The sequence below is a fragment of the Aulonocara sp. 'chitande type north' Nkhata Bay genome, linkage group LG11 (assembly GCF_057382095.1).
Source record: "Aulonocara sp. 'chitande type north' Nkhata Bay isolate Kocher_YH1m ecotype deep benthic linkage group LG11, A_spYH_male_GT1.1, whole genome shotgun sequence".
Classification (NCBI taxonomy): Eukaryota; Metazoa; Chordata; class Actinopteri; order Cichliformes; family Cichlidae; genus Aulonocara; species Aulonocara sp. 'chitande type north' Nkhata Bay.
In genome coordinates this window covers 8,378,666-8,403,151 of record NC_141354.1, presented here as the reverse complement: position 1 = coordinate 8,403,151, position 24,486 = coordinate 8,378,666, and the positions used below count along the sequence as shown (strand labels likewise).

Here is a 24,486-nt window from a genome sequence, read left to right as displayed (position 1 = left end):
GAGGAAAGGATGAGAGGAAGAGATAAAGTCTCGCAGTTTAAGAGAAGCAGCGAGAGAGACAGAGGGAGGGAGGAGGACTGACGAGTGGATCCAAACCACTTGTTATCCGCATTTCCCCTTCTTTCCACCCTATTTGGGCTAAATACTAGCTGGCATGCTTTTGTGAGAGGCATGCAGGGAGGTGGGGGGGTGTCTGGTGGTGAAAAGGGGAGCTTGTCAAGCTTGCCAAGAAAAGTCAGCAAAAAAAGAAGAAAGAAATAAACTCCTCTAGACAAAAAAAGCTCTTCTATCTTTCCATTATTGATTTGTTTTAAAAAAAAACAACAACAACCATTTTTGTAGTGCATTTCTCTGAGGCTTTCCCATCCCCTCTGAGGGGGGCAGGTGGCAGCTGCTCTGCCCCCCACCACTTCCCCGCCTCTGACTCTCTGGCAGACAGAGTACGAAGCTCCAGCCCACACTACTGCCTGTAACATTAGTAAAGCTTTGAAGAAAAAGCCATGTGGAGCTCCACACACGGCCCCATGTAATGTTCACACTCTCCTTCCTTCTCTCTTCTATCTGTGCACTCACTTCCTGCAAGGGCTTCGAAAACAGATCCGCCTGTGTTTGCTGCAAAAGAAAGCAACTAGTCTTCAAGAGCCGACCCTGAGCGGGGATCTCCCTCGAAACCCTCCGACATCACCCGGCATTTCTGCACTTAATACATTCCGAAGTTTAGATTGAAAGGTGACAAAAAAAGCACTCTTGACACACACACACAGTGTCATTTGCCACTTCCCTTTTGCACGGGTACGTGTTTTAAGTACACGAAACGAAAGCCATCCTTGATCCAGCTTTAACTTCACTGCACACTGTTCCAGAAGCAACCGCTGGCTGATAAAGCACACAATACACACACACAAAAGAGAAAACACAGGAAGCTTACCTCACTTTGTAGCAATGTACAAGCTGTTCAGCAGTCCATCACCCAGCACTTTCTCTCTAGACTAACTTTGTGGCACTAGCAGCAGCAGCAGCAGGAGGAGGAGGAGGAGGAGGAGGAGAAGCAACAGGCGAGAATAAAAGAAAGCACCAGAGAAAACAAATATGAAGCAAGAACGAGAGAGAGGGGAGGGGGGGAGAACAGTCGAGAGGGGGTAGGAGGAGAAGAGTGCCTGAGAGAGTGAAGCAGAGCTGACGGTGACTGACTCCCAGACTCTCCTAGTCTGAGAAGGTTTATTCAAAGCCCACAAACTAATTGCTTCTCAGACTGCTTGCCTGCCTCCCAGGCCTGACGTCAGCAGTCACATGACCTTGCTGTGGTGTGGAGGGGAAATGAAAAGGGGAGGGCAGACAGCGAGTCACAGAGGGAGAAATAAAGAGACAGAGAAAAAGACACAGGGAGAGAGAGTGCGAGAAGGAGAAGCCGGTGTTGCCTTGGTAACAGGAATTCTGCACCACAATGATTTCAATAGGTCATCTGACACACAAATGCACGCACGCACACACACACAGATTCTTAGTGTTAAAACACAGACTCACGATGAGCAGTTGGAGCGAAGGAAGAGGTAAGAGAGAAAAGGAGAAGTGGAATAAAAAAGTTTCTGTTTCTCCAAATCTTATTCAAAAATGTGTTACAAAAAAAAATCACCACTTCACCCGCCCGTACAGTGCCTGTCTGTAAAGCTCAAGTTCGAAACCTTCCATATATGTTGCGTTGGCTTCCAGAGGTAACTGTTCACTTCTGTTGTTTATGTTGAAACGTCTAACAATACTCAATTTCTGCAGGACCCCAGTGATCTATTCAAGATGTGACTACTAAAATAAGTGTGTGGAAGTGAATAAATTATTAATATACCCACATAAACTTACCAAGTTTCATTGATTTAGGGAAGAAGAGACAACAACAGCTGAGTTTCAGTTGTGTCTCTGTTTTAATGTCATTATACTGTAAAATTAAGCTGTAGATACAAAAAAAGGAGCAGTATGATTATACCTCCGTGTTTTATTGGAAACACTACATGCACTAGAGTTAATGAGGCACATCAGCCTGATTCTTTCAGGTAGCAGCGTTTGGTTGAAATGTGCCACAAATGTCCTTTTACAGGAAATAACACACTGATACTCAAGTGGTTTTGAGGTGGAGACTTGCAGGAGAAAACTGATGCCACTCACACACGAGGGGTTAATTTTGAATGTTTTAGTCAGCAGCTTGTTAACCAGACATAAGAGCAGGGAAATGGCTCTGTGCAGACATAACAAAATCCATGTGTAAACATGTGTACAGTTCAGTAATTTATGAGTGTGAATATGGAAGACAAAGGCTCTAGGACGGTTCTGGTCCCAGCAAAAAAAAACACAGACTTCATACAGGAGATGGATGTTACTTTGGGTCTGCCAAACTTAGACAAGGTGGAAGTGCCTTAAACCTGCTTTCTTTCTAATGGCCAACAGGAGGTGTATCTTCTGACTCCTGAAACTAGTCCCCCCCATCCAAGGCACATGGCTGTTCAAAACATCTGCTTATAGGAGGCAGCCAATCAGAAGTGTTAAATTAAAGGGATTGCAAAGGGAGCTAAAACAGCTTGTTTCAGAAAATGAATGGTCTGAGGGGGTGAAACAAAGCCGTGTACACGATAAATTTGGATTGTTTTGAATTTACTGTAGTTTACTGTAAATAGAAATTTACAGCTAGAATAGACCTAAATAGGACATTTCTGACATAGTGAAGCAGGCTAACAGATTTCACAGATAACAAATCATTACACGATATAAAGAAAGACAAGAACATCCCATTGATATACTTTGGCATGAACTTAAAGGCTTTCTTTCTAAAAACTGCATTTTGTATTTACTTAAGTTATCTTTGACTAATATTAAAATTGTTTGAGGTGTCAAATGTACAAAACAAAGTTATCATGAACGGGGAAAATACTTTTTGCAGCACTGTAGGTGCAAATATGTTTTTCTTTTTGTACTAGCAATTGTAGCATTAGCATTACATACTCATTTGTTGAAGGGTCATTACACTACCATTTCCAAAATGTTGTTTGCATTGTATTAAGTGTAACTGGGCCAGAGCCCAGTACGAGACAGCGAGACAAAAAAATGGCCAAAGAACCTCCTTGTCCCCCCTCCCTCCCTACACTCATCCAGTCTGTGAGTATGAACAGCTTTGGCATGATAACATCATTTGAATAGCATCTGCTGGCCAGTTGAAAGGAGTGCATTGGGGCCCAGAACAGGGTGGGGATGTGTGGAGGGTGGGGGTGAGGTCAGCCAAGAGAAAAGCACCCTCGGGTTGAACTACTGTGAATAAGGTTATGTATGAATGAGTCAGAGGCACAGAGAAAGAGACTAAAGAAAGAAAAACAGGGTGAAGAGAAGCTACAGAGTGCAAGGAAAAGTCATTCGGAGAGAGAATTTAGAGAGTCTGTCAGGCTGGTAAAGTGACTGAAAGACATATTAGACTAAAGTCTGAGTCCTGGGATTAGTGGGCTGGCTGGTGATGCCTTAAGGTGAATGCAAAGTCTTTCAGAATATGATTTGGCAAAGGAGGTGGGAGAAAATGGTATTTATTATAACCACTGACGGATGATGATGACTGCTGTGAAGTATTTTTTAACGCAGGAGATAAATAAACATGCTGCAGTAAAATTGTATCATCCAGGATGAAAAATGCATACAGAACCATATAACGGAGTGGCCACTTGAAGCTCGCACTAAAACTAATCAATCCTCAAAAATCTGGATTTCAAATCCAATCAGCATAACACATGGCTTGGGTCTCTATAGCGAAAATAGCCCATCGAAATAACTGGATTATGGGCGTGTGTTATAGGCATCATATGAGTCTGTCCTGTTGTCCGTATTCACAATGTTGTGAAAACTTTTAAAGCATGTTTAAAATAATTACCTAAAAATAATATTGTGCAATTAACAAGAACCTGCGTCCAAGCTCGGGACAATTTGCAGAGATGTGGTGACATAAAACCACATGGATGAGTCTGGGTTTGGCGGTTGCCAGGAGAATGGTACTTAGTTTGACCGCACTGTGACAAGTTTGGTGGCGGGGGATTATGGTGTGGTGTTGTATAGTTGTAGTCGGGCCCCTTAGTTCCAGTGAAAGAAACTCTTAATGCTTCTTAATGCATACCAAGACATTTTGAACACATTCATGCGCTTAACTTTGTGCGAATAGTGTGGAGATGGCCCCTTCCTGTTCTAACATGACTACGCACTATTGCACAAAGCAAGCCCCATAAAGACATGGATGAGCAAGTCTGGTGTGGAAGAACTTGACAGGCCCACACAGAGTCCTGACCTCATCCTGGTAGAACACCTTTGGGATGAATAAGGGTAGAGACTCCGAGCCAGGCCTCTTGTCCAACATTGGTGTCTGACCTCATAAATGTGCTTCTGGAAGAATGGTCATATATTCCCATAAGCACACTTGTGGAAAGTCTTTCACGTGTTGTTGAAGCTGTTACAGCTGCAAAGGGTGGGCCGAAATCACGTTAAACCCTATGGATTAAGAATGCCATTGCACTTGAGTTCATATGTGTGTGAGGCACATGAGCCAACACTTTTGGCTATATAGTGCATCTATTGTGCTGTATATAGCGCTGTGGAAACACTTTATGTACATATTTCCAGAAAACAGATGCATTACTGTAGACCACCTGGTGTGGCTGCTTTCGAAGCAGAACTTCTACATGCATGCAACCAGTTTCTGGGTATTTGTGTTTGTGCGTGTGGTGTGTATGTTGTGTGTGGATAACAGGCACTAGAGAGAATTCCTTCCTCCTGAAGACTCAGGAAGCAACAGCCTGGGCGGAAGAGAAAACAACAACTCTTTCCAAGGCAAACCCTTCAGAAGTTCTTCCTCTGGAAACGGAAACAGTCCCTGAACACTGTGTCAGTGTTTCAAACACATTTCTAAATAACTCCATTACTGTTTAACTTGAGTTTCTAAAATCAGCTGAAGGCATTAAAATAAACTAAGGTTAGAAACAATGAAAGTTCCTGAATTGGCAAATCAATCAAAACAAGCAGTGCATGAATGCATTCTTATGAGTGGGTTGAAGTTTTGGTGATATTAATATCAGCAGCTGGGCTGGAGGTATTACATAACAACAGCTTATAAAATGGATAATCAGCAGGTCAGCTGAGGCAGGCCCATGATTGTCAACAAGGTTTTGAGTTGTACTGGGGCATTAGTGTTTGATTACGCACTATATTACAGGTCTATTTCTGTGCTACCAATAACAGAGAGAACATTGATTATTGTAGAAAAATCTGTCAGTGCACTTGGTGTCCTGAACATTTGATGTGGTGTGAAATCATTTTAAAACAAAGTTTATAACAAAGGACAACAAAACAGTAAATTTTATTCTGACTGTGGTACTATTTCTGCACTAACCTTTACAGTGAGATATTGCGATTAAAGCTTGGGATGCACGCAATGTGAGTAGTAGCGATCCAATAGCATAAAGACAGAGACCTATGGCTGCAAAATGGCCCATTTTATAATTAAAATATACCAGTAATATTAATAAAAGCATTAGAGAGCGTTTAGCAAGAAGGTTCCGGGACACTCTGCAATCTAGCTGGCAGTTAAGAACATTATCTACTAACCATATATAACAATGGGCTGGCATTGAGGACAGGGTGTAAACCCTGTCAAACAGAACTTGGAGCAGAAAAAAAATGAAAAGATTTTGCTTGATAAGAATTACTTTCACATATCCTGATATGAACTTTGCCCTTGTTTAAAATTAACATTCAATATTATGATCTCACATTTGTACGACATGAAATAAGGAAAATATTATAGTTTTCTTTTAGGATTTCTTGTGAAATTCTAGCATAGGGGTAAATAAATGCTGATTTCGCATGAACTGTTGCTCCATCCTTATCAAGAACTGCTTGGAACAGCATGAAGCATTTCTGTCACTGCATGTCAGATACTGTTAATTGGTATTACAGATAATGTGGCATTGCACAATTGCAAGTCTTGCATTTCTGTGCATGTTCCAACTGCAACACACACGTATGGGAATCAGCAGAAACCTGGCTGGCAGAGAGGGAAGTGAAATCATCTCCCACACACCATATGGTTATGAATGTAACAATGCACTGTCCTAAGAGGAGACAGAAGACATCCACATGCCCACCACCAACCATATAAATGTGCAGTCATGCAGAAAATCCCATTGGGAAAAATAACCTGTAAAAAAATGAAAAGAAACCCGCAAGGAGGTCACTTGACTGCAAATCCTCCTTCACCCTATAGCAGTTGGAGTCAGGGAGTCTGGCATATAAAGTATATACACAAAGCTGTTCTTATAGCCATACGTTCAATTCACAAATCTCACTACACTCAGTAGAACCACTAATCAAAAGCAAATCTCTTCCTTGTGTGTTATGCAACTGCAACACAAGGGGAGGGCAGACTGATGCACCTCGCTGAACAGGCTAATCCAACATATCACACTGTTTGCCAAAGCACATGACGACAGCATCTCAGAGGTCTGTGTAGTGCAACAAAACACATACGGTAATGCATATTAATTTAATATAAAACATCAGTTGAAGGAGAAAATGATTTGTGCACAAAGTTAAAAAGAACTTGAAAGAGATAAAAACATAAATACATGTCTTTGAGATTGATTAGCTGCAACATTGAAATGATTCATCGCATTAAGGCTGTTATTTCTTTTGCAGACGTTGTTTATATGATGACAGGTATCGGACTGGGAGCAGACCCTACATGTGGACACTGACAGTCAGACAGTAGAACACAGTGAACAAGTGAGTACATACAGATGATAACACACAGGAAAAAGGCAAACTGGGAATAGAGCAGTGTCACTAGGCAACAAATGAAAGTAGTTATAGCCATGCTAGCTGCTGTGTGAGCCTGCATTTGGGCACAATTCAGCTAAACTGTAACATTAACATTACTATGAGGAGCTGGGTGTTAAGAACAACATGTCACCCTTTCATTTGTAATTTCCATGAATGAGACATTGGGAGCAATAGACGTTTCAACAAATTGTTGTCAGAGTGGCTATAAATGTATCAGGAAATGTAGACAGAAAAATGTTACAATTAATAGGTCTAATTTTGCTCATTTCAGATGTCACTAAGTAATAAACTACTACAAATACACAAACATATTAACTAATTTAGGCTAATCAAGTAAATAAATGGGTGGTATCACATGGAAATACTGTATCAGTAATCACAGCCAGAGTAAGGTTATAATTCTCTTTTCTTTCCATTCTGTAGAAACTATGAAAATATGGCAACCAACCAAATGAGAACTGAAACGTTCATCAGCTTAAACTGCATGTCAATCAATATGATTTTATCATCTTTGGTCAGTAGCAGATTTGGCACAGTTCCCTGTGGTCTGCATGGAAGACATCGACTTGTCTGCAAACACTAGCCAATAGGGGTGCAACGATACACAAAATTCACGGTTCGGTTCGGTTCGATACTTTGGTGTCACGGTTCGATATTTTTTCGATACAAAAAAAATATTCATGCCTTTTTAATTTGTCATTTATTAAATTTTCACGGCACATTCCGCAACACATCTCTGTGCGTTCATCATTTGTTTGAAGCCAGCTCACCTCCTGCAACTACTTTTCCGAGAACACGTGCTTCTTTTGTGGTTCGGACTCCTTCTGACATTTCTTTGGAGTTCTAAACAAATGTCTGTCCTCCTCCTGAAAATCTTATGTACGCAAACACGCGTTGCAACTTCATATCTTGTGCGCGTCTTTTATTTTGACAGCGAATGCGCACCTGCGGACCACTTATGTGCAGCCCTGGTTATATAGCTCGTCATATTGCAGCCACAGAAATTCTTTTGTCCATGAAACCATAAAGCTGCACTTTCTTTTTGCCTTATAGTCTGATTTGTCATAACTTTTCCGTTTTGTGGTAAGCTTTTCTTTGGCTGTCACTTCTTCACCCTGACCTGTCTTATTTGGCTCAGCAGAACTAAAATATATATCCTGCTGCTTTTACACACGCACTCACATAAGCTCAGTGATTCTCTGCTCGATCAACCTCTCACATGTTTAAGCTTGCTGCGGGAGATTTCACTTGTCATGTTTGCATAGTAAGCTAACGATTGATAAGACGATGTCAGAGGAATTGGTGCGCAAATTATCATCACTCACCAATCAGTAGTGAAAGCAAAAAACAAGCGCAAATTCAAACGCGATTTCAATATGTCACATATTGACAGTGGCTCACCGATGCCAATGACATAATTACCCAGCTACATTTCCGAAAGAATGCAAAAGCATTGACATATATTTTTCCTTCCTATGATAGGCCGACGGGCAGGGCAGAGATAGATTTTGGTAGCCCGACTGGAAAAATCGCTAGCACCGGGACGTCGGGCTAGCGATTTTGTGAGCCCTGTATCTGATTGAGGAATCACTCATCTTTGGAAAAGAGAGTTTATTACAGAGAAATGTCTCTTTCCAAAATAAAAGCTATACTATACGCTTCTTCTGGGCTATATTCTCAGCAGCATATTAAACATATCAGGTCCCCATAAGGAGAATCATGTGCTAACGGCTGTCTAAATGACTCGGGTAAAGTTTGTAGCATGCGTGCTTGTTGTTTTTGTCGGCTTCCACTTGTCTTTGCACTAGGATGATGTCCGCGTAAATGTGCAGTCGTATTCGTTGTGTTCCCACTAGTGCTGTCAGCGTAAATCTCGTTGAAATGACGTTAACGCCACAACATGGCAAATCTCCGTTAATGAGCTACCGCGGATCGCCCCGTGCGTGGGGCTGGATGGCCAACACGTTAATGAGCTAACTGCGCTAACACACTAGCTCCCACCCATGTAATTGAGCATTGCGTGGCACATCCAACATACTGTTTTACTTTAGTCCATGACGCGCTTACCTTCAGGGTCATACGTCACATGAAAACCAAAATAGTTCCAAACGCCAGAACTGAATGAGGGTGCGGGAGGTTCAATTTGCCACGAGCTTAGCTTCTGTCTCGCTAGCTTGCCCTGCGCTCAGTGAATCTGCGTTCGACTACTCCGCCTAGGCTGCACTGTCGAGCGCAGATCCACTGAGCGCTCAACACAGACAGCATCATCAGAAGGAAAGTTGATAAAATAAATTAAAAATTTATTTTGTATTGTTCGATACATATGCGTACCGAACCGAAAGCACTGTATCGAACGGTTCAATATCAATACAAGTATCGTTGCACCCCTACTAGCCAACCATTTGCTAAGCAGTTGCGAAACTGTTTGATGGAAACTAGAAACTGAGACAGCTGGGCTTCAAACTAAAAGTTGTGCAATACCACTGAAACCAACATCTTTTAACATCTGCAACTTTTACTTTGAAGGTGAACTGTCTCCGTTTCTGGTTTACACTGCAATTTCTCAAGTTTCCACTTGGTTAGCAATCTGCAAGCAACCATAGCAATTCACCCAGTTATAGCCAGCAACTATTCGCAAACTGGTCCGAGAATACGTATCTGTAACAAACCCACAGCAGACCCGGGTGCACGTTCATGCTTTCAAGCATCTCTTTATTAGAACTCAAGGTTGCCATTCGCTCTGGCTGAGCAGGTGGGTGAGCTGTTGGTGAACCCAGTGGTTGCTCCGTGGCCCTCCTACGGGTAGCAGGAACAGGCGCAGGCACAAGCCGGGTACAAGCCGCTCCCACCCGAGGAGGGGGATGGGTGCGGTGGGAGGCTGCTCAACATAACAAACAACCAATAACAACAAACACAGGACCCAGTACAATATTTAAATCAGTGGGGCATGATTGTGGATGCCGTGCAGGAAGTCATGCCCCGCCACAGTATCTTTCCCTAGTGACTGGAGGTTGCCAATCAGCTTCCTGCCCCAAGTGACTAAAGCCTAACTAGAGCACTTGTGGCTCCTAGAGTTTCCAGAAGTTGAATGGGAGGCAGACCCTTCAGCTATGGGGCTCCCCTGCAGTGGAACTAGCTCTTGTGTTCACATGACAGACTCTAATTTGACCTGAAGCAGAAAAATGACTGTACTTCTCTCCTCATATTCATTAATCATATTAATTGTGTATGAGTCAAATGTGTCTATATTTCCTCACAGTCCAGAGAGATGAGAAGATTGTTACTTACAGAATGGATTTATTTAATTCTATTTATAGCTAAAGAGGTGGGCTGTGAAGAAATGGGAAATTTTCAGTGAAAGAAAGGTTTGTTATACAATCGGCAAAGTGTCTCAAGAGTTACTCAATAGCATTACAACCCACTCTTTCCTAAATGATTCAAAAGGCTGAAGACAAGACTGATGACCAGTCTGTCCCATCCCATTGTTTTTTATGGCAGATGGCAGGCTGGATGCAGAGAAAGGATTAAGCAGAGCCCACTGTCTCAGTCTCTCTCTTATCAGAACACAGCAGGTTGGGAGCCAGAAGCAAGAAAAAGCAACATCACCACCTCCCCTATGAGTCACTCACTGGTCCCCTGCTCACTATTACTTAGAGCCAGCACGAACACAATGAATACATATGTAAAGACCCAGCATACAAACACTCCCACAACTGCAACAGTCTTACAGAAATAGAGCCGCTGGGTTCACATACTGATGACTGCCTGCTGGGGAGAAGGGAACAGATAGATGCAGCTCTCCAATCAAATGTCAGACTTGATCAAATTCAAGAAGGAAGCTCAAAGCAGCAGAAGATATTTTGGCATTTTGATTTCTATTCACCCAGAACTTCCAGTGAGTCACGCAGAATTTTTTCCCCCAACTTTGGACAAACACAAAAAGGTTGATGAAAAAGAGCTAACACTGTAAACAGACTGATTGCACTGCAGCGTGCACAGAGTGTTATCCACTTTCCCATTTAATTCTCACATGTGCGTATCTAAACTTTCAATTTAGATACACAAAACAGCTAACTGTGATTGCTTCCATTGATAAAATATTATCTGTAAACTGAAATCAAAATTCAGTGACACCCCACCTCCCCTTTTAGATTTTAGATTAGCAGAAGCGGAAGAGGTTCCACTGACTCCAAGTGACCTCAAGCATGAGTGGGGGAGGCGCAGTTGCTGGCTGTCCTTGTTTTTTGCAGTAGACCTCTTATATGGACAAGCTGCAGCTGTCTGTAACTGTGAGAGACATGTCTGTGTGTGTGTGTGTGTGTGTGTGTGGGGGGGGGGGGGGTGTGTGTGTGGCTAACAACTAAGACTGAACATGTGTGGATCAAAGACCAAAGGATGCTCGGTCCATTTATCTCTTTTAACACACACACATGCACATATTTGTCCGTGTCTTATGAGTAACTGTAACGGCCCTTGTTCAGAGGGAGATCTGGGGGCCTGGGAACTGTGTCGAAATCACACTGGGCTTCCTCTGGCTCATCTTGGAGTCCTGGGAATCAACACTGACTAAAAACAACAGGGCTCATGCATGCCGCAGAGTGACAACTCCACATTTCACCAATTCAGACTGGACACAGCAAACCATCTTCACAAGGAAACGGAAAGAGAAATCTCTTCTTTATAATGATGTAGCTCATTTCAACAAGTGTTAGTACTGGAACATTTATATATTTTGTGGGTATCTGTGTCAATGTTCCCAGAAAGAAAAAAACCCCACACACACTAGGTTACTTCTACTCCCAACTGAGAATACCTGCTGCAGTTTCACATTAAAAGCTTTCAATATGGTCAAACACAAGATGACTTGTGTACCAAAGTACTCACAGAAAATACTATGTGGTAATCATAGCCTGTATAAAAGACAGACATGTCTTAAACCTGAATTATTTGAAGTGGTGAGCAGATGGGCGACTCCCTTGAGTGTAGAAAAACTTGCTGTATTCCTCATTTTCAAAGTCAGGTCCACCCCTCGCTTGTCACAACAGGTTTAAAAACACCTAAATCGTGATGATGAAAATGCCGGTGGCTATGTCTCTAAATTATGTACAGTCTATGGTATTTTCACTTAGCTTTTTCAGTTACACTGCTTTCACTATGGCCTTTTGACCCAAGTCAACAGGGCTTGATAAAAAATGATCAGGGTTACACCTAGAATTATGTTCCTGGCCTGTGACCCGTAGAATCAAAACGATCAGATCTTATTTTAAAAGACTGAAAGCGCCGCAAACTGCCACTACTATCAGCACTACTTTGAAAACTGAACAATAGATTGCTCAGTAATTATGAAAACTTTTGTTTTTTTTTAAAAACAGAAACCTCACTGAAACATTTAGTTTAATAAAGCTTAATCGGCTTAGTGTGCCACGGTGTTCTTTGCCTGTTATAAAAATCTATATTTGTAGGGTTGAAATGCAGAGAAAAGGTTGGTACAAACACGAGTGAGCAATGTGTTCCTCCTGATTACCCCACAGGTTCACAGTGTACCCTGGTTTGCTTTATCACTCTTTCATGTTGGAGGTGTGATAATATTAATGTGGAAAGAAACCAGTGGCTACTGTTTTGTTTTTTTGTGCTAACCTTTAGTGTCTTCTTCTGAGTGTACAGGGTAACGTCTTGATTTTAGAGCACAGGCTTGGTCAGATCTGCAAAAAAACAGGGTGCAGCCACAACAACCTGGTGCTGAATGCCCAGAAGACAGTGGAGATTATTGTGGACTTCAGGAAGCACACAGCCCCACTCCCCCCCATCATCCTGACTGACACCCCCATCACCTCTGTGGACTCATTCCGCTTCCTGGGTACCACCATCACCCAGGACCTGAAGTGGGAGCCCACCATCACCTCCGTCATCAAGAAAGCCCAGCAGAGGATGTACTTCCTGAGGCAGCTGAAGAAATTCAACCTGCCAACACGGACGATGATGCAGTTCTACACTGCAATCATCGAGTCCATCCTCACCTCCTCCATCACCGTGTGGTACGCTGGAGCCACTATCAGGGACAAACAGAGACTGCAGCGTGTTGTGCGCTCTGCTGAGAAGGTGATTGGCTGCAGACTCCCATCTCTGCAGGATCTGTACACCTCCAGGACATTGCGGCGTGCAGCTCGGATCTCAGCTGACCCTTCTCACCCTGGACACAGTCTGTTTGACCTGCTCCCCTCAGGCAGGAGGCTCCGGTCCATTCGCACCAGAACCTCTCGCCATAAGAACAGTTTCTTCCCCTCTGCTGTTGGACACATGAACAATAACCATATGACTGTTCCCACCACTAACACATGACCCTACGCTGTGTCACTGCATCATTCCATGTTTTGGCACTGATCACCACTCATGTATATATCTTTCTACGTAGCACTCTTAATTCTTATTCTCATGTATATATCTCATGTATAGCTCATGCACATATCTTTCTACGTAGCACTTTTAATTCTTATCCCTACTTTTATTTTTTCATGTCTATTTAAGTGCTATTTATGACACTATGTTTGCACTGAAGCACCGCAGCAATTTCCTAATGTTGTAAACCTGCTCAACATTTGGCAATAAACCCCTTTCTGATTCTGATTCTGAAAATAGTTAAACAAAACTAAGAGTCATCAGAAGCCTATTAGCCCACCACGACACCCATTCATTAATATGATTTATTATCTGTACACCAACACTATCGTACAATATTCTTGTGAAAATAAGGTTTTCATGTGAGTGCACATAGCTAGGTGAAAACCAAGTGCATCCCATGATTCAGCAGCTTGTAGCTTCAATAACTCAAAGTAATCTTTAGTAGGACTCTGTCAGTCTCACACTGTTGTGAAGAAATTCAGGCCCACTTTTCTTGCTTTAGTTGAGGTTTGCAGGCGCTTGTTTATGCACAGAGCTCCCGTTTTCTGGGGGGGGGGGGGGAATCTAATATAACTACTGTACATTTCAGAAGGAAATAGTCAAATTAACTTGGAATTATTGGAATTAAGCTTGGTCACTAGGTCTGATATATTTAGAAGAAAAAAACTGGAAGAATACCAAAGCTGAAATCTTATTTTTGAACAGCAAATCCTTCTAAATCTAAAAGTAAGGACAGGCCCAGCTGTGTGCTGATTACTTGAAAGCTGATCAACAATCTATCTGTCTAAACTGTCATTAAGCCTCCAGATTATTAAAAGAAAAATGAGAAAAGAATAGAAATTATCCTTTTTTTAAGACGTCAAAGACTGTCTGAGTACAACGTGCAATGAGGAGTGAATGGAGACTGAAAAAAATGACAATGCAGGACTTCGGTTCATTATTATCCTTTTTACCACAGAGATGAGCCATCTTATAATAACTACCCTTCAATTCCAGGCATCGTTTTTGGACACCGAGCTGCATGACCTTCTCTTTGCAAGCGCAGAGTGTTTGTCTCAGCTTCAACAATGAGAGCTGATGCCATTAAAGCTTTTTCCTGTTGGGCGGCTGCAGGGGAAAGTGTGAGGAAAGCTACCTTCCGTGTTGCAGCGGCTGAGGGAACAGAACAGCTCCTGAGGTTCCTGTCCTCTCTCCCCAGGCTTTCTCAAACAACACAATTTTGGCACAGCACAGTGTGGTAGCCACAAACTCTGCAGGCAAACTGACAACTCTGCATGTGTGTGAGAGGGTGTTTGTGTGTCAGTGGAAGCAAAAGAGCATATTCATCATTACACAACAAAGGAAGAATTTTTCTTTTTTCTTTTTTTTTTACGCAGACGCACAGATTTGCTCCCTTTCTTTTCTCACATATAGCCAGCGCTTTGCATTACCTTATGAATTATGGAAAAATAAATTGTTTTTATTGTCAGTCATGTAGAAATGTTGAAACAGTATAACTGAATCTCCATGACTTGCTGAGCATTAGCTGTGTGTTTGCAGAGCAGCAGCAACTATCTGTATCTACACAGGAAACATTATTGAGCTGCAGGTCACCTGTGTTTTGGCAGAGCTCAGAGCCCAGTACACAGTCACTGTAGCTACATGGCAACCGAATAGCAGAAAGTCTGGTTCACCAAATGACATGTATAAAATATAAAGCTATATCGGCTGCTTTTGGGGCTTTATTTTACAAAATAATGAGAAGTAAAATCTCACAATATGAAACTATGATGATAAGGTGCTCATAATGACAACAGTACTGCAAAACATCTATTCTGTGATACCTGATACAGTGCATTATTGGCGGTGGTGATGATGAGTGTGTGTTTTCTATAAATCTAGAATAAATATTTCTCAAAAATAAATGTTTTAAAACCTAATCTATCAGTGTGTAAAGTCTCACTGCTTAACGCCAGTAAACTGCAGATTGCACTCAACTGAATTATTACTGATACAAGTTGATGATTCAGTGAATATCACTTCCGTCTGATGACAGTAATATGAGTGAGTTGTTGAGCATATCCTGAATATTTCTGTTGCTACGCGCTACTGTTTGTACCACTGTTAGCTGCTGTTAGCCGGAGTTAGCTGCTGTTAGCCGGAGTTAGCTGCTGTTAGCCGGAGTTAGTGAAGCTTTCTTCAAGGGGATCTAATGTTGTTGGAATCTGACACTTAACAAATAAACTCTGATACAATGTGAAAATATAAACAAACTATTTATCAAAGGAAAAGTTATTTTTAGGATACTCAAACCTAACATTAGCTGGTGTAACGTTAGCTAATTAGCTGTTGTAGCTGCCAACTAGCTGTTGCTATTGTTGGCTCGTTGTCAGTTGTCTGGAGATGATAGAGTTCCATGTCTAATCTGCTGAGAATAGGTAATGAGCCTGTTAATGCAGGTTTTTGTGTTTTAGAGCCTTGACCTTGGTTTAGGAGAAGAGGTCTGAATGTTTTTTAGCTTTGAGTGTGACATACTAATGCTGATTTTTTCAATTCAAATTCTTTCTTTGTAAGACCTAAAACTGACATCATATTAAAAAAAATGAATCTTTATTCAATGCAAAATTTTTGTTACATTTTATAATTTCCCCCAAAACTACATGAAGTTACATCATCTTCTCACTTAAACAACTGAAATGAGGCCCGCTGTTGGCTTGTGTTCATTTGAGAGTGTTGGATAGCTTTAGCTGATTTGTCTTATTTAGCTTTGTAAACATGTCTGCGTTCAGCTAGGTAAAAGTGATTTAAGTGTCTGATTCGGTTTGTTGTTATTAAGGTCTTCGCCTGTTGCTATCAGTGTGAGCGGAACTATGTGCCTGCACCACTGTGTTTATGTTGTGTATGCATGAAATGTACTGCATCATAACTGGACATATTGGAGGCTGACCTGTTGGTCATAATTGGATATAGCTGATAATACTTGAAGTTTGCAGATTCTGGCTCATAATGGTAATATAAAAGATTGTAATCCTAATTCTAAAAAAGTTATCATATTATATAAAACTGAGAATTTGTTTTTGCAAATCCTTACATGGTGTTTTTACATGTTTAAACATTTTTTGGAATTGGGTTGTGTGTGCCGTTATCTATTTTAGAAATGCTTTCAGTAAATGTATATTATTTTCCCCTGCTGCCCCTGCAAACAACTTACTTAACTTCTATTCACGTGTTCCTAATGCATAGGGACCAAAACAAAATACGTTGCCACCAGTATATATGAGTAAGAAGCAGCCAACACAATATACTGCAATATTAATACTTTATCCAAATTATAATGGGGGGAATATCTGCACCGAATTAAGATAAATCTGATCCCTCACTTGGCAATAATAGGGATTGTGACAGGAAATAAAAGTGAGATTAATGAGAAAATAAAATAATAATTATCGTTCAGTGATGATGATGGCGCAGTATCATTGCTCTACGCTGTGGGAAGAGTCGAGTGAAAGGGCCTCCGTAACAGCTCCAACTGTAACTCCAAACATGAAGTGTTGCTGCAGTGTCTTTCCCAGAATAGTTATTCAGTGGGAAGGATTTGCAGTTTGGAAGACAAATAAAGACATAGCACATCATGTGATAACACTTTTTAGTGTTGGGTAATAATATTAGGGAGCTTCTCGATAAACATCTCAAAATAGACTTGCTGATGTCAGAGAAAACATTTCTCTGATCTTTTCTGTGAAAAAAGAGACGCATAATGTAATAATATAACTTTATCACATCACCTTCCAACCAAACAGTAAGCAGGGAGAGAAAAGAGAAATAAAGATCTGAGAACACATTTGTATACAGATAACAGTCAATCCATCAAAACACATTCCCATAACAGTTCCTTCAATCCACCGACGTCTTTGAATCATGTGGCATTATTTGCCCTGGCTTTGTGAGCTCTGGTTTGGCTCAGAGCAATGTTAATAGGCCTATGGGTGAAAGCAGAACCACCAGTGTTTACGCACACTCACGTTCTCACTCTTGCTTGACCGCTCTCTTGCACACACAAACATATGTAGCACGTAGCTGTCCAGGGCTTGAGCATATTTCACACACCATTTGTGACTAAAACAAACATTAATGACCTGGTAGTTGGCCTGTCTGATGTCCGTATATGGAATGTAACTTCTGGCTCAATAACAAAGTTAGTCAGGGAAAAAGAGGAAAGCGCTGAAACAAAACTAATAATAGCATGAAAAATCCATGACGAAGGCCAGTTTTGGTTTTCAGGAGATGGTATTCAATGCCATTACATCATCACGCAGCCATTTAAGCAGGCTAATACGAGCTCACCGTAATGGGCCATTAACCGTTATAGATAGCAGTGTGGCTTTCTAATTTCATCCATTTTGGGTTTTGTGAAGTTGTTTTTTCTTTTTTCCAGTTTCTAAAAGCCTGTGATGGAGTGGCTTTTAGAACCCCCCACCCAACACACACACACACACACTGTGTTTTCATATCTTTGTGGGGACATCTAATTGACATAATGCTTTAACTAGTCGCTTACCCTATGGAAAATGAATGAATAATCCTAACCCTTAGCCTGAACCTAACCGTCACCCTGACACTAAAATCACATTTTGAGTTTGAAAAATGCTTTCAAACTCGTGGGGACTGGGATTTGTCCCCATAAGGTCTGTTGGTCCCCACAAATACAATAAACGTCCAATTTTTGGTCCCCACAAAGATATGTAAACACGAACACACACACACCTGCAGGTGCATGCTTTCCATCTGGAAAGTCATGGAAAGGAGGCACAAAGGAAGTAAAATAATTTAGATACAGACACACACACACACATAAGTGTGGGGAGCTAAGGTTGTCTTTGAACAAAATGTGACAACCGCAAGACCTCAGCCTTTCTCTGGTACCATGGCAACATGTTCTATGCATTTGGTAGGTGAGGGAAAGGAGCAGATTCAGGTGTAATCAGTACAACAGTCATAGGGATCAGCCACTGAAATCTCCTCTGTGTGTGTATTCAAATCAAATTCGAGCAATTGTGTTTAATGAACAGAAAGACTATGTTGCAAGAGATTTACATTTTATTAGCAGCAAGCATCCTCCCGAGCTCTATTTTTCTAATATATCTGTGAGGATAAAGCATTCCTATAAATGACCAAACATCACTGACAGCTGAACAAGAAAAGCATGTAATTGAACTTATGCATGTTTATCTGACCTGCTTTGCTTCATTTTAATGTGGTGAAGCTGAGCTCATGCTGTTTGTGCTTTTGCGCTGCGGCAGGCTGTGGTTGTGGTTTGATGGGCACAGGGATCCCAGCCATATTGAAATCAGGCAGTGAGTGGTGCACTTTATGAAAATCAATTACAAATTGCTGGCCCCAAAGCAAATCCATAGTGCAGATGAGATGGCATATGGGACACTGTTCTGGATAGATTTCTCATAGTGTTGTATTAAGGGACATGACTTGCATTTTCTGTCTCTAAAACCTTCTGTAATGATCCGTTGTACTCATTCTGAATGACAAAGTTCAAATTAAACGTTTACCTTTTGTGCTTTGTCTTCAAATCTTTAAATTATCCTACCTACACAAGCAGGCGTCATGCACAGGCTGGCCCTGCACCCCAACAGTGGTGGGTACACAACATGATGCAAGTGTGCTAAACAGGAATAACCCTGCGTAGCAAACAAGATTTTAAGGACTGAATGTAAAATAAAAAATAAAATGGCATTTAAAACTACATAATGCAGAGAAAGACGTAACAATGTATTGCTAATCTCCTAGGACACCAGCCCAGGCAGTGTGGGTGTCTGGACGAGACACGCTTGCTTGCTCATTCGCTCATCTGCTCAATAAAACTGGGCTGCGGCTGCAACGTGTTGTCTCCCTACCATATTTGATGTGGTACACTCCCACATGTAACCCCCTCCTCTTATTCACTCTTCCTCTCACCCTCCCATACTCGCAGCAGACCGGCTGTCATGATTTGCAGCCCACTCGTGAACGTTTACCTCATATAACTGTCGCTCCGGCAATCTTTCATCCTACTTCTCCTCTGCTGAATGCTGGGTGGCAAACTGGAGCATTATATAAAGAGAATGTGGGCTACACATGTGTGTGGATGTGTGGTTTATTCACCTGTACTAGTTACAAAACTTTCTAAAAATTCATTTTAGGGTAATTATAAATAATAAAAATAATACTGCTGAGTTCTGACCTTTTGTTTTTTGTGTGGTTCAGTTTTCCTCCAGTAGTTTTTCACAAGATTTCCTTAAGTGTTACTATGCCTCCTTAAGCATCATTCAACCATTAGACAACCTCACAAACACAGGCAAACTAAGCAAAATGAAAAAAATATTTCACTTCAGTGCTATTTTATTTTATTCATACACCACTAAATCACAACAGTCACCGCAAGGTGCTTTATATTGTAATTTACGGACCCTACAATAATACAGAGAAAGCCTCAATAATGACACAACCGCACACGAACAAGCACTTGGTGACAGTAGAAAGTAGAGCTGGGCGATAGAACGATAACGATATGTATCGCGATATAACTTTTACTCGATAGAGAAATTAAGCTATCGCGATAGACCTCGCCGCTCTTGTCCTCTTAAAAAAAAAAGAAAAAAAAAAGGGTCAGCCAATCCAAATCAAGTAGCGCAGAGCCGAACCAATCACAGCCGCAGCGTCACGTCGCGTGACTTGTTACGTACAGCACAAGTGCCACGCCGCACGTGTGTTTGTTTGGGAAGCAGCCAGCGGGTAATGGAGCCAGCGCATAATGGAGGAAATGAGTGTGCCGACTAGAAAAATCAACCGAGCGTGACCGAAGAGAAAACAGATGATGGTTCCAATGCCGGAGAGATTGTCGAACCGAAGAGCCATAGAAGTTCCGTAGTGTGAAGGTATTTCGGCTATTTCAAGTCTGACAAAAAACAGAGTAGCGTGCACTGTAAATTGTGCCGAAAGCAAGTCTGGAAATACAATAAACTGGTGCATGCGTCACACTGTGCGCCACGTTATTGTTTCGGTGAAATGAATTTCTACAATACTGTTACTGTTAATTCTACTCTCTGCAGTGTTTAAATGCTTACATATACACACATTTTTCTGTCCGTCCACACATACGACTCGGTTCTGCTTCTATGCCCCAGCTTTGTTTACTTTTTCCCACCGAGGCTTCTAGACTTCTGATTGGCCAACATTTCTGCACGGTTAGGAATCTAGCGCCACCTGCTGCTTTGGCATGTTCATAGCAGCGTTTTCTTTCATTTCTCCCTTTATGTGTGGACGGGATTATTTTTAAAACGAAAACGGAAAATCTCCGTTTTCAAAAATACCCGTGTACGTGTGGACGTAGCCTCAGTCTCTGACTGGAAGCGCTAATTCGTCATTCGGCTTTTGTCAGACTAAAGTAACTGTTAAAACTGTTTGAAAAGCTAAGCTATACAACAAGGAGAGATTGAGAATTTCCTTTTAGTTCTCAGTTTATTTGATATTGACAAAGGTTAGTCAGTTTTGTCTGTTCTTCTGTAAAACAAACTAAGATTTATTTTTAGAATTAATATTTTGTTTCTAAGTGGAATTGACAATTTAGTCTGTTTCGTTTGTTCTATTTTGAAACTTAAACGCTTTAGCGGCTGCCTTTTGTGTAGTTTGCAATATTTGCCTTTATTTATCTGAAAAAGTCTCATGTTCCTTAAGTACATCTACCCTGTTGAACTTATTATGGGAAATAAATATTTAAATAAAAACAAGCTGCTGATTATTTCACATTTTACTTGTGAGCAACGGCACATTTAAATCTTACAAATATAGTTATTTGGCTTATATCGTGATAGATATCGTTATCGCCTGAAATGAAAAAAACATATCGTGATATGAAAAAATCTCATATCGCCCAGCTCTAGTAGAAAGGAAAAACTCCCTTTTAACAGGAAGAAACCTCCAGCAGAACCAGGCTCAGGGCGGCATAGCCATCAGCTGTGACCAGCTGAGGGGAGGAAGCCAGGACAATGACACACCAGTTCCCTTTAAATGTCTTTATTTCAGAAGACAGTTTTTGATTGTAGCACATGTGTGCATTAGAAAATGGAGCATAATCTCATTCTCTATAGTCCACTATAGTCGCTACAAATCCCTCTAACTATAAGGCACATACCCTGATCTTTACACTTGTCTGCCAGTGACAGGCCTTCCAGCCACCACAGCACTCTCGATGGTGGGAAAGCCCTGCACTAATTCAGGGCATGCCCATTGACTCCTGGCCAGTCAGAGTGTGAAGCCAAAGCCTGTCAGTGAGGCTTAGCAAGTCCTCTCAGTGATGCCATCACTTCTGACAATCTGCCTGGCCTCAGCACTGCGGTGTAACTTTGTGGCTGCTAAAGTGTTACAGTAGCACGTACAGTTTTTAGCAGTTCAGCTGTCAGTAACTGCCTGACTCTTATCTTGCTTTTTAGCATCACCAGTGTGGATGCCTGTCAATGGTTTTGGTTTAGCTTTGTGTAGTTTCACCTATGTAATATTCAGTGCTTCCTACATACACCTTACTTAGGCAGGTCATAGACGTAGAGTTGTGAAAAACAAAGTACACCCTTTTGCAGTTCAAAGGTGCTACATATTGGGAAATAAGAAAACAAAGCTAAGACTAGGGATGGGTATCGAAAACCGGTTCTTGTTGAGAACCGGTTCCCACTGTTTCAATTCCTTGGAATTGTTTGCCATTTTTGCAAACGATTCCCTTATCGATTCCAGTCGCCCCGAATGATGTCACCATGTTGCGGAGCGTCATTTACCTGGCAGGAAACATGGCGGCTCAAACGCTCAAAAGTTTGGTTATAGAATAGAATAGAATAGAATTCAACTTTATTGTCATTGCACATGCACAGGTACAGGGCAACGAAATGCAGTTTGCATCCATCCAGAAGTGCTTTAGTGATATAGATATATTACAATATATATTAGCAATAATATAGATATGTGAGTATATTACAGAAATGGGTCTATTATGGTATGTTATAATGTACACGGTATGAAGTATGTTGTGAATATTCTATAACTATAAGTATGTACAGGCTGTAGTGAGTACAAGCTATGTACAGGATATGAACAGGATATAAATATGAAAAACTATACAGAATATGAAATAAATAACTTTACAGAATCTGGGATATACAGCTATACAGAAATGGGAACTATGCAAGTTGTAAACAGTTGTAGGATTAAAGATTATCGAATGTACAGAATGATTATTTACACAGAGCTATACAGTAGTGCAGTTAAGATAAGTGAGATATAATTCCTACAGAGGCTATATAAAGTGCTAGTGGTTGTGAGTGGTGGTTATTAACCTCTGTCTCTCTTCCACAGCATGTCTTTATCCTGTCTTCCTTCTCTCACCCCAACCGGTCGCAGCAGATGGCCGCCCCTCCCTGAGCCTGGTTCTGCCGGCGGTTTCTTCCTGTTAAAAGGGAGTTTTTCCTTCCCACTGTCGCCAAAGTGCTTGCTCATAGGGGGTCATATGATTGTTGGGTTTTTCTCTGTATCTATGAAGCGCCTTGAGGCGACTTTTGTTGTGATTTGGCGCTATATAAATAAAATTGAATTGAATTGAATTGAATTGGTTCAGTCCATGTTATTATTGTGTTTGAGGGTACAGTTGTCCATTGTGGGTGTGTGTATGTTCAGTCCATGAGTTTAACGTGGGTCAGATGTCAGGAGGCAGAGTTCAGGAGTCTGACAGCTGTGGGGAAGAAGCTGTTCCGGTACCTGGTGGTCTTAGTCCGGAGGCTCCTGTGGCGCCTCCCAGAGGGCAGGAGGGTGAAGAGTCCATGTGATGGGTGACTGGGGTCTTTGATGATTTTCCCAGCCCTTTTCAGACACCGCTTCCTGTAGATGTCTTTTATGGCAGGAAGTGGTGCTCCGGCGATGCGCTGGGCAGTTTTCACGACCCTCTGCAACGCCTTCCGGTCCGAGGCAGAGCAGTTCCCGTACCAGACTGTTATACAGTTGGTCAGGATGCTCTCGATGGTGCAGCGATAGAAGTTCACCAGGATGTCTGAGGACAGGTGGTTCTTCCTCAGAGTCCTCAAGAAGAAGAGGCGCTGGTGAGCCTTCTTGACCAGCTTGGAGCAGTTGGTCGTCCAGGTGAGATCCTCGGAGATGTGGACTCCCAGGAACTTGAAGCTGCTCACACGCTCCACAGCCGTCCCCTTAATGTGGATGGGTGGATGTGGGTCAGCATTCCTCCTGTAGTCCACGATGAGCTCCTTGGTCTTCTCGGTGTTAAGCAGCAGGTTGTTTCTGTCGCACCACTCAGCCAGACGATCCACCTCCTCCCTGTAGGCGGCCTCATCGTTGTCACTGATGAGGCCAATCACCGTGGTGTCATCTGCAAACTTAATGATGGTGTTGGAACCATCAGCAGGTCTGCAGTCGTGGGTGAAGAGGGAGTAGAGGAAAGGGCTCATCACACAGCCTTGTGGTACACCGGTGTTCATTGTGATGGTAGATGAGCAGCGGTTATCCAGCCGGACATGTTGGGGGCGGTTGGTCAGGAAGTCCAGTAACCATTTGCAGATGAGGGAACTGATACCCAGGTCTGTCAGTTTCCTGATGAGTTGTGAGGGGTGGATTGTAATGAATGCTGAACTGAAGTCTATAAACAGCATTCTGGCGTAGGTGTTGTTGTTGTCCAGGTGTGAGAGGACAGAGTGCATTGCGATGGAGACTGCATCCTCTGTGCTCCTGTTCCGGCGGTATGCGAATTGGTGGGGGTCCAGGGTGGGGGGGAGACAGGATTTGAAGTGTGCTAGGACCAGTCGCTCTAAGCACTTAGTGATGATGGGGGTGAGTGCTACTGGGCGGTAATCATTGAGGCAAGATGGGTTGGAGTTTTTGGGTATCGGGACGATGGAGGTGGATTTGAAGCAGGCCGGTACCACAGCGTGGGCCAAGGACAGATTGAATATGTCTGTGAGCACTCCTGCAAGCTCCCCAGAACACGCTCTGAGAACACGCCCGGGGATGCCATCAGGGCCTGCAGCCTTGTGGACATTGATCCTGCTCAGCACCGCTCCTACATCGGTGGGGGAGAGAGTCATAGGTTGGTGGTCTGGCGTCATGTCTGCTTTGGTTGTGGTTGTGGGGTTCCCTCGCTCAAAACGAGCATAAAAGTTGTTGAGCTCGTTGAGGAAGGAGACATCAGAGGATGCGGGGGAGGGTTTGGTGGTC

At 42.2% G+C, this 24,486-nt stretch overlaps 1 protein-coding gene across 3 annotated transcripts in view; it reads right to left on the bottom strand.

The window, feature by feature from the left end:
• ncalda (neurocalcin delta a) overlaps positions 1–24,486 on the bottom strand; it is a 71,875-nt gene that overhangs the window by 35,248 nt on the left and 12,141 nt on the right. Inside the window, exon 1 of one of the 3 annotated variants that reach the window (XM_086310366.1) lies at positions 929–1,261. The exons of the other annotated variants lie outside the window; for them this stretch is intronic. The gene's annotated coding sequence lies outside the window, so the exon portion shown is untranslated. Of the gene's footprint in view, positions 1–928; positions 1,262–24,486 lie in introns of those variants that run through there. 3 annotated transcript variants of the gene reach the window in all.